Consider the following 10,548-nt stretch of genomic DNA (forward strand, 5'->3'; position numbering starts at 1 on the left):
CTATTACCTTTTGGAGAGTGGTGTCTCCTAGATTGGTTAGGTGTCACTTCGGAGCCTCCGACAAGATTGTGGAGTTTAACCAAGGAGTTTGTAAGGGCAAGGAGATCGCCTACTTCGTGAAAATCTACCCGAGTGAGGCAAGTCCTTCATGGGCGATGGCCAAGGTGGGATAGACAAGGTTGCTTCTTCGTGGACCCTTCGTGGGTGGAGCCCTCCATGGACTCGGGCAGCCATTACCCTTCATGGGTTGAAGTCTCCATCAACGTGAACGTACGATAGCACCACCTATCGGAACCACGCCAAAAATCTCTGTTTCTACATTGCGTTTGCCTTCTCCAAACCCTTCCCTTTACCTTCATATGCAATGCTTTACTTTCCGCTGCTACACTCTTAGTATTGCATGTGTAGGTTGATTGCTTGACTTGCGTTAAGTTGCTAAAATTTTCCAAGACATTAAATTGGGAAAAGGCTAGATTTTTATTTGGTCAAGTAGTCTAATCACCCCCGCTCTAGACCTGCTTTCGATCCTAGAGGAGCTTAGGTAGGACTACGACGTGTTGATCTTCCGAGGCCGGGCATGACCCAGGAAAGTGTGTCCGACCAGCGTAATCAAGTGTGTTGGGTAATGTGGTGCACTCCTGGAGGGAAGTTATCTATTTGAATAGTTGTGTCCACGGTAATGGATGCTCGGAGTTGTATCCCGATCTATTACAACTAGAAATGGATACTTGAGACATGTGATGGATATGTTGGCTCCGGGATTGCTTTCTCGCAGGGAGTCGAGGAAGGATCTTTGTGCGTTAATTCTACAACATGCTTGTAATTTAAAATGCTATTCTTTACTCTTCTGAATGCTGCAAGATGCTTGAAGATGCTAGTCTTCAATAGGCTAGGCCTTCCCCTCTATTATGGCATTCTGCAGTTCAGTCCATAGATACATCCCTTCCCTTGATACCAATGCATACTTAGTATAGATCTGATGCTTGCGAGTACTTTGGATGAGTACTCACGGTTGCTTTTCTACCCTTTTCCACCTTCTTTCTTCTTTTCCGGATGTTGCGATCAGATGACGGATCCTAGGGGCCCCCGTCTACTACTTCTACTACCCCGAGGGTGCCTACTACTGCGTGGAGACTGCTGACGACCAGGAGTAGTTAGGAGGTCCCAGGCAGGAGCCCTTGCCTCTTCGATCGTTGATGTTTGTGCTAGCCTTCTTAAGGCGGACTTGTTTAACTTATGGATGTACTCAGATATTGGTGCTTCCGCTAACTTTGTGTATTCGATCTTCTGTATTCGAGCCCTCGAGGCCCCTGGCTTGTAATATGAAGCTTGCATTATTATACATGTGTCTAGAGTTGTGTTGTGATATCTTCCCATGAGTCCCTGATCTTGATCGTACACATTTGTGTGTATGATTAGTGTATGATTGAATCGGGGGCGTCACAAAAAAACTAAAACTAAAACTGGACTTTAACAAAAAACTCTAAACACAAATACTAGGAATACTAAACTCCTCCCGGCAACGGTGCTAGAAAAAGAGCTTAATACCTCCTTTTATTGATCCGATATTGGAACAGAAAAGTGTATCCCGCACCTATTTCCCCAGAGGTGACTCTAGGTTATCGAACCCATGAGAGGAAGATTCCCATCAAGCAATATACCCTAGAAACTTATGTTAAACTGTCAATTCCTGCTTTTGACCAGGTCAAGCAAGCAAATAGTGATTCAAACACTTATAATAAAAAGAGGTATGGGTATGAGGTCTTAATGCATACAACCATCTATTTGTGTTAGGACCAGATATGATCTCAATTTGTGCACTGGAAGTTGATGTCTACTACACAACCTTCTTCTTGTAGATGTTATTGGGCCTCCAAGTGCAGAGGTTTGTAGGACAGTAGCAAATTTCCCTCAAGTGGATGACCTAAGGTTTATCAATCCGTGGGAGGCGTAGGATGAATATGGTCTCTCTCAAACAACCCGACAACCAAATAACAAAGAGTCTCTTGTGTCCCCAACACACCCAATACAATGGTAAATTGTATAGGTGCACTAGTTCGGCGAAGAGATGGTGATACAAGTGCAATATGGATGGTAGATAAAGGTTTTTATAATCTGAAAATATAAAAACAGCAAGGTAACTAATGATAAAAGTGAGCAAAACGGTATTGTAATGCGTTGAAACAAGGCCTAGGGTTCATACTTTCACTAGTGCAAGTTCTCTCAACAATAATAACATAATTGGATCATATAACTATCCCTCAACATGCAACAAAGAGTCACTCCAAAGTCACTAATAGCGGAGAACAAACGGAGAGATTATTGTAGGGTACGAAACCACCTCAAAGTTATCCTTTCTGATCGATATATTCAAGAGTCTATAGTAAAATAACACGAAGCTATTCTTTCCGTTCAATCTATCCTAGAGTTCATACCAGAATAACACCTTAAGACACAAATCAACCAAAACCCTAATGTCACCTCAAGTATCCGTGGGTATGACTATACGATATGCATCACACAATCTCAGACTCATCTATTCAACCAACACAAAGAACTTCAAAGAGTGCCCCAAAGTTTCTACCGGAGAGTCAAGACGAAAACGTGTGCCAACCCCTATGCATAAGTTCATGAGGCCACAGAACTCGCAAGTTGATCACCAAAACATACATCAAGTGGATCACGTGAATATCCCATTATCACCACAGATAAGCACATGCAAGACATACATAAAGTGTTCTCAAATCCTTAAAGACTCAATCCGATAAGATAACTTCAAAGGGAAAACTCAATCCATTACAAGAGAGTAGAGGGGGAGAAACATCATAGGATCCAACTATAATAGCAAAGCTCGCGATACATCAAGATAATGCCGAATCAAGAACACGAGAGAGATAGAGAGAGATCAAACACATAGCTACTGGTATATACCCTCAGCCCCGAGGGTGAAGTACTCCCTCCTCGTCATGGAGAGCACCGAGATGATGAAGATGGCCACCGGAGAGGGATTCCCCCCTCCGGCACAGTGTCGGAACGGGTCTAGATTGGTTTTCGGTGGCTACAGAGGCTTGCGGTGGTGGAACTCCCGATCCGGGTTATTTTCTGGAGGTTTCTGTATTTATCGGAATTTTTGGCGTAGGTCCCACGTCAGGGGGGTCTCCGAGTCGTCCATGAGATAGGGGCCCACGCCCAGGGGGTAGGACGTGCCCCCCACCCTTGTGGACGACTCGGGACTCTTCTATCCCAACTCTTTTACTCCGGGGGCTTCTTTTGGTCCATAAAAAATCCACAAAAATTGGCAGGTCAATTGGACTCCGTTTGGTATTCCTTTTCTGTAAAACTCAAAAACAAGGAAAAAATAGAAATTGGCACCGGGCTCTAGGTTAATAGGTTAGTCCCAAAAATCATATAAAATAGCATATAAATGCATATAAAACATCCTAGATGGATAATATAATAGCATGGAACAATAAAAATTATAGATACATTGGAGACGTATCAGAAGTCACCCATCGGTATGTGCTTGTTATAGACCGAAGTGGGGATATGTCCAAATAACATCCTGACTGGCATGAATCCTGCATCAAGAATAAGTTGTCCTACCACAGGCCCTATCCCTTGCACGGGGTTGCCTCGATAATTAAGATAATGAAATCATACAAGAGCTTTGGGCGTTCAATTACAACACCTCATGTGTCCCCAAGGATATGATCCTTGTTACCCTACTGAACCTTACTGTCACCGGTGTTCAGTATAATACTTCACGGCGTCCTTGGACCTAGACTTACCAGTGCTCGATCTCCATGATCCTGGGTACCTACAGGGATGTATATCACGAACAAGACAAGAGACATCTACAAAACAATTTTATTTCACATATACGAAACGTTATTCAAAGCCCTTCCATTGATCCCCACAAGAAATACATAGGGTTGCAAGGCTCAAGCCTCAACCCATTCCTTATTGAACTACTCACATGGAGATCAGATCCCGAGAAGAAAACATTGAAGAACGTATCTTGAAGATTGATTGATTGCAAATATGTCTTGCAATGATTGCCTTGTGCAATGCATGATTACAAGTATGAACTAGATGAGGAAGCACTATGGGGGTGATGGTATCTATGGAGATGGCGGCGGCTAGGGTTTGTGGTTGAAGATGATGATGTTCTGGCTGCTGTCAACACTCTCCTCTGGCCTCCTCTGTTGACATTTTGATAGGGTCCCATTATTAAAGTTGTTCAGGTGGACGATCTGCCTCGGTTTCCATGCCATAAGGGCACACACGCTCATATGGAACGCCGTCTTTTGTGTTGTTTCCGTGGAAAAGCTTTTTGTTGATTCCTCCTTCCTCCATTTTTCTTTGTTTCCATTTTCACACGTAATTTCTTCCCTTTTTAGCCCATTTCCCGTGGAAACACAACAAGAGAGGATTTGTGGAATCATTTGCATTCATTAGTCATTAGTAGCAGTATCAGAGCGAATATCTCTTTTTGAATGAAATGCCTCGGTTTAAACAAGGTTGGATGAATGTAAAAATATCACTCATCATCTATTTACTATTAAGAAAGTATGACCTTTTGTAGTACTGAGAGCACACACAGAAGAGTAATCAATGGATTTCGATATGAGCATCTCAACCCTAAACCCTAAAAATTTGATTCTAATATCGTATAAACTCTGCCATGGTAGAATTTACAAGGTACTACGTTCTAAACACCAACAAACCATTTTGTTATCCATTTTTTTAGCCCACCTAACATTGTTTGTTACACCAAACATTTTCTGTGACACTACAAATTGTCCCGGAAAATGCGCATGCCCAGTGACGCCCAAAAGCATCACCGAGTTTCACGCTAGAACGTTGCCAAAGTTGTCGAGGATGCTACCCCGGAAGGAAACAACTAGTGACGGTGGACCGTCACAGAAAATGATTTTAGGTGACATTTCCTGTTTCGTCATCGAGGTTTTTTGTCACTGAATGTAGCAAATTTTGTAGTGGCCCTACTTCAAGTAATTTTGACCTTCTTTGTTTGTAAACTAGAAGATACCCCACGCGTTGCTGCGGACACACATGTTAAACTGTAATATCCAGTAAACATCCGAGTCAGTAAGTGTCGATGTACAAAAAGAGGGGTACACTTTTTGTACCCCTATAGTTGTGCACGGGCAGTCTGAGCCACGGGCACCACCACACCAAGCAAGGAAAGGGAGGTGAGCCAGGGTAAGACCGAAGCTCAAGAGAACTAGAACAACGCCAAGGCCAAGACCACGAAGAGCAAAGGGGACGAAGCGGACTCCCCCGGCAAGATCCTTGTCGGGAGACAGTTCTAGCAGCCCCGGCAAGACCCTTGCCGCGGCAACTCGTCCCGCGCCAATGGAGCAAATCGTCCTTGAGTCCACTGCCCCCCAAAGGGCAAGGATTCGGGAGACATCCCCGTGGCGGCATGCAGATCTTTGTGAAGACATTCAAGATCAGATACGCACTAAGGAGACGACAACCCTTGGCGGGATCCCAGCCGAGGAAGACCACAAGGCCCCTGGCAAGCGCCTTGTCGGGGATGACAGCAGGCACCCGGGCAAGACCCTTGTCGGGGCCCCGGCAAGGCCCTTACCGAGGACACCCGTGGGGCCACCATCAGGCCCACGCCGACTAAACCTCCACCACCGCATGCATGCAGCTGCTGACCCAACTAGCTGGGCAGGCACCTGCGTGGCGGCATGCAGATCTTCGTGAAGACCCACCACTGCGCCACCCCAGCTGCCTGCCTACCTACGTGGCATCTCAGGCATCACTGGCGAGGGCGCGTGTCGACACAAGAAGGAGCGGCGATGGACAAGACAGATCTCTCCCCTGTCCCCGATAAAGCAAGGACACCTAAGCAAGATGCATTAAATGCGCCTTGTCATGTAATGCAAGGAATAACCTCGCATCATTGTACCCTTTCCACCTCCTGTGTGGCACTGTGGCAACCCGTTTTTCTATAAAAGGAGGCCTGAGGCGACCAGGAGAAGAATTCGGCTTTTTGGAGCTCCTCACGCCCCATAGCTAGCTCAAGAACACAGATATACAATCCACCAAAGCAGGAGTAGGGTTTTACGCATCCTCGCGGCCCGAACCTGGATAAACGAACCGTGTGCTACCTGTTAGATCCGCTCTTCTTACGACCCCACGCCCCACTAACCATAGTAGGGATTCTTGTGATCCCATAGGTGTCGTTCCCACCGACATCTCCAGCGTGCCAGGCAGGGGGCGCAGTTGTGAGAATCGGCTCTAGCAATCAGCCCAGCACTCCTTCGTCTTCGTGGCTCTTGGAGAGGGAAGGAGGCCGGAAGATCAGCGCTCGAGCGACTACAAACAGAAGCTAAGTCACATTGGACCCCGGATATTTCCATTCTATTATATAAAGTTATTATCCTCGGAGCTGTCGTTCTTTGTACAAAAAGAAACCTGTACACAAAAAGAAACCTTCCCCAATCAGCAATGCCTTTGTTCTGTTTCAAGTCCGCTCAACAATTCAAATGGCTGTGTTGAAAATAGTAGGGTAGCCTTCCGCAATTGGCAAGGCTCTCGACTCTGACTCGAGTCAAACTCGACAGTTCGAGCGGCTGCGTCAAAGGTGGTAAGGTGGCTCACCCGGCAGCACGCTCACCTGGCAGGCCAATGGGGACCCGTCCTCAAGACGCCGCCTTGGGTTTCCGTGCCGGCAAGCTTACCCAGCTGGCGTAGGGTGGACGTACAAAGAGGCAACAAACAGGAAAATAACATGCATAATTCCAAAAGTACTGCAAAGTTATATTACATCACATCATTGCTGCGGTTCTAACTAAAGATGAAATTTGTCTTGGTCGTCAACCTGCAGCGGCGGTGAAGAACGGGATGCGTAATCCCGGCGCTGGCCTTCCACCCTCTTGATTTTGTCGATGCTGCTGATGACGGGCTTGATGCGCTCCTTGAGCACCATGAGGTCAATACCATCCGGCAAGCTATCCATCGCGGCATCAAAGTCGAGGTCGGGATTCCAGTACGCCATCTTAGTGAGGACCTTGGTCATGACCCCCCCCCCCCGGCAAAGTCGTCGGGCTTCCTCGGCCAATGTGGCCGCTCGATTGGAGTGAAGATAAGCCAAGGCTCCAAGGACGCCCTCGAAGAACAGGGTCAGCTTGGTGTTGACGGTCCCGCTGCGCTCAGGGGCGTACCTCACGTTTGACATCCCCATGGTGGCCAACTACGAGGTGAACCTGCCGGCGACGTCCTCCAGACGGCTGATCCATCTGTTCTCGCCCGCCACATATTCCTGGTGGGAGGCGGCCTCGTTCGCCCGCAGCTGCTTCTCCTCCTCCAGACTCCTGGTCAAGGTCTCCTCCCGAGCCCTGCTCTCCGACAACATCTTCTTGAGATCCTCCAGCTTCAGCTTGAGATCTCTGACGGAGTTTTGCGCTTCGGAGAGCTCCCCAGCCCTGCTGATGATCGCTCCTTGCGCCTCCACCAAGGCGCTGTTGAGCGTGCTCTTCTCATTGGACAGCTTGAGGGCCTGCTCCTTCAGCTCGTCCTGCGCCACCTCCAACTCCCTTACTTTGCCGGCATGGGCCAGAGCCTGGGCATCGAGTGCCTCCTTGTGCATCTACTCGAGCTCGCGAGTCCGCCGCGTGACAAGGGCCTCGAGCTCCTCATCCTTGCCACGGAGCGCTGCGGCAAGCTTCGCCTCACACACGGTGAGGTCCTCTTCCTGGGAATCCAGTGCGGCTTGATGCTGGTTCTGGACGGCCTCGGCCACGGCAGCCAAGTTCGCCGCCTTTTCCTGGGCCCTCTCGATGCCAGCCATCTTCATGGTGAGCTCGACATTGCGCTTCGCCAATTCCTCCTGAAAGGCCCTCTGCTCCTCGCGAGTCTGGTGGAACCAGGTCTGCGTCTCAGCAACGCGCGCCTTGAAATCCACCTCCGCCTGGTCCACCGTTGCCGTCCTGGACTTAACCTTGTCCAGACGGACACGGTAGAGCGCCTGGAGTTTTCGGAAGTTGGCCCCCATAGCGCGGAAAAGCTGCTCTTCTGGAGAACCATCACCGCCAATGCCCGGCTCATCGACAACCTCGATCCCGGTGGCGGCAAGCACCTCGCCGTCAAAGACTTCCCCTTCGGCGGGCGCTCGGGAACTTGACGCCCCTGGAAGATGGACGAAAATATCGTCGCCCACCTTCAGGTATCTGCCGGGTCCCGAGGTTGAGGAGGAGGGAGGCTGATCATCAACCACCTCTGCCTCGGTGGTGGCCTTGCCGGCTTCCCCGGCAGGCCCACCGCTGGCACCCTCGGCGGAAACCTCGCCGGTCTCCTCGGCGGCCCCCGCAGCGGTGTCCTCGGCAGCATCCTTGGCGGCCTCCACCGCGGCCTCCTCAGCAATATTCCCAACAACAGTATCCACGTCCTCCATATCTATTGAAGGAGGGCCTGGGTAGTAATGGGAGAATTGAAGCCAAGAAAAAGAACAAGGGAAAAATAGAGATGGAGGACAGGCGACTCACCAGTGCGAGGCTGTGAAGCAGAAGTCCCCTCCCCGCCAGCATCCGGCGCCGTGGCAGAGTCACCAGTGCCCAAGTTCCCCTCTTCCTCCATGGGTGTGGGCTCTGTGCTTGATGCCCTTGCTGGGGACGCCCCTCGCGGCGGCGTAGTTGATGGGGGTGGTGTGTTGGGGGTAGCCCTCTGCGTCTCCTCCTGTTGCCGCTCCCCTCCTGCAAACGCGACAAGGTCAACACCATAGCATCGAACGCCTACCACATGTCGAATAAGAGGAGGGTGACGAACTTACGCTGGGGGTTGTGCCAGGGGCTGTTGTCCGGGCTGCTCAACACCACCAGTGGCGTCTTTGAAGCCCCAGCTGGGGGCTGACTGCTCGTCGAGGCCTTCGCCCTCTTCACCCTTTGGGCCAACGTCTCTCCATCCCTGCGAAAGAAAAAAGGATCAAGATGAGTGACTTAATTCAGAGGAATGGAAATGGCATTAAGGAACGGAGTACTTACTTGTCATCCACCTCCTCCTCTTCCACCACTTTCCTTTTCCTCTTCGGGCTGAGAGGCCCGAGGTCAAAAGTGACCTCCGCGTCAACATCCGAGTCGACATCTACCGGAGGAGGGCGAAGATGGCGGGGTTTGTGCGTGCCCAGATGAGGAAGGGGCTGTTGTCTTCTTCTTCTCAGCGGCCTTCGTCAGCCTCTTGGCTGCCGTGGCCCTCGTGTGACGCCCAGACCCCTCCAGGGTCAATTGAGGCCACGTAGCCCTACTGGGCCGGACTGGCTCGCCAGAGCCAGCCCGCCACAGGATTCGCCCTCTTCCCCTGGTTGGCGTCGAGCCCGCTACCACGTCCTCCTCCGACGACGACTCGTCGGCCGCATCTTCGACGAGCGGAGCTCCAGTGTCGGCGTTGCTGACCTCCCCGGAGGCCGCCGCCCACCGGGTGAGCTCCTCTTCCTCCGCAACCGTTGCGGCCTTCTCCTCCACACCCCCGGCGCTGCCGGCCTCCATGGCAAGCTGTGCCTCCCTCGCCCTAGTGGCGATGTAGTCCAGCTCTGCCTGGGTGGTGTCCATGACAAGCCACCGCTCGGCGTCAGCATTGACATACACCTCGATCAGGGTGTCAAAGAATTGCTGCACATCAGCATCCTTCGGCTCCTTCTAGCTCAGGACAGGGCCGTGCGTGTTACAGTCCGGCATCATAGCGATGATCTCAGACCGACGTGAATTGTTGCACAACGGGACCACCCCCGCTGGCAGCTTGAAAACAGCCCCTTAAGGGCCTTGCCAACCTTTGCGGCAGCCCTCGCGGCCTTCCCGGTCCGTTCGACCTCGCCATCGCGACCCACATCAAGCTGGAAAAGCCGCTGGCAGAAGTGGGCATGCGCCAGCACTGTGAAGTTGTGATCGAGGCCGGGGCGGAGTCGCATAATGTCAGCCGGATTCGTAAAGAGCCAAGCTGGCCTCCCCTTGTTGTGCAACGGGGCGATCTGGCGGCGAATGAAGTCCGCCCCGATCATCTCAAGGGTGAGTCCAGCCCGGGTGAGCCGGAGAATCCTAGTGGTGGCGACAGTGAGCCTCCCGTCGGCGACGTCGACATCACTCCAATCGCTGCCGCGGATCGGCGGCACTCAGCGGACCTTGCAGAATTCCGGCGGGTTTTCATCCTCAATCTAGCACCACCGGCCACGCCATTCCTCCTACCTCTCCTTCACGGCACCGTCCGGGTACACCCGCTTGGATCTTGGGATCCAGGTGACGCAACCAGAGACGGCAGCTCCCAGCTGGATCCGAGGGAAGAAATAATGGCGAAAGAGCGCCGTGTTGGGCTGCACCCCGGCAAAGCCTTCGCAAAGATGCGTGAAGAAAGCCATGCACGCCACCGCATTTGGAGTAAAATCCAAGAGGCGAAAGCCGAAGGTGTGCATAATGTCGCAGAAGAAATCGGAGAAAGGGGGGCATAACCCGCAAGAAAGATAATCGACAAAAAAGGGATACCGATTTGGAGCAGGATCGGTGCAAGCAGCAGGAATGACGCACGTCG

This window comes from Triticum dicoccoides, chromosome 3A, assembly GCF_002162155.2.
Source record: "Triticum dicoccoides isolate Atlit2015 ecotype Zavitan chromosome 3A, WEW_v2.0, whole genome shotgun sequence".
Classification (NCBI taxonomy): domain Eukaryota; kingdom Viridiplantae; phylum Streptophyta; class Magnoliopsida; order Poales; family Poaceae; genus Triticum; species Triticum dicoccoides.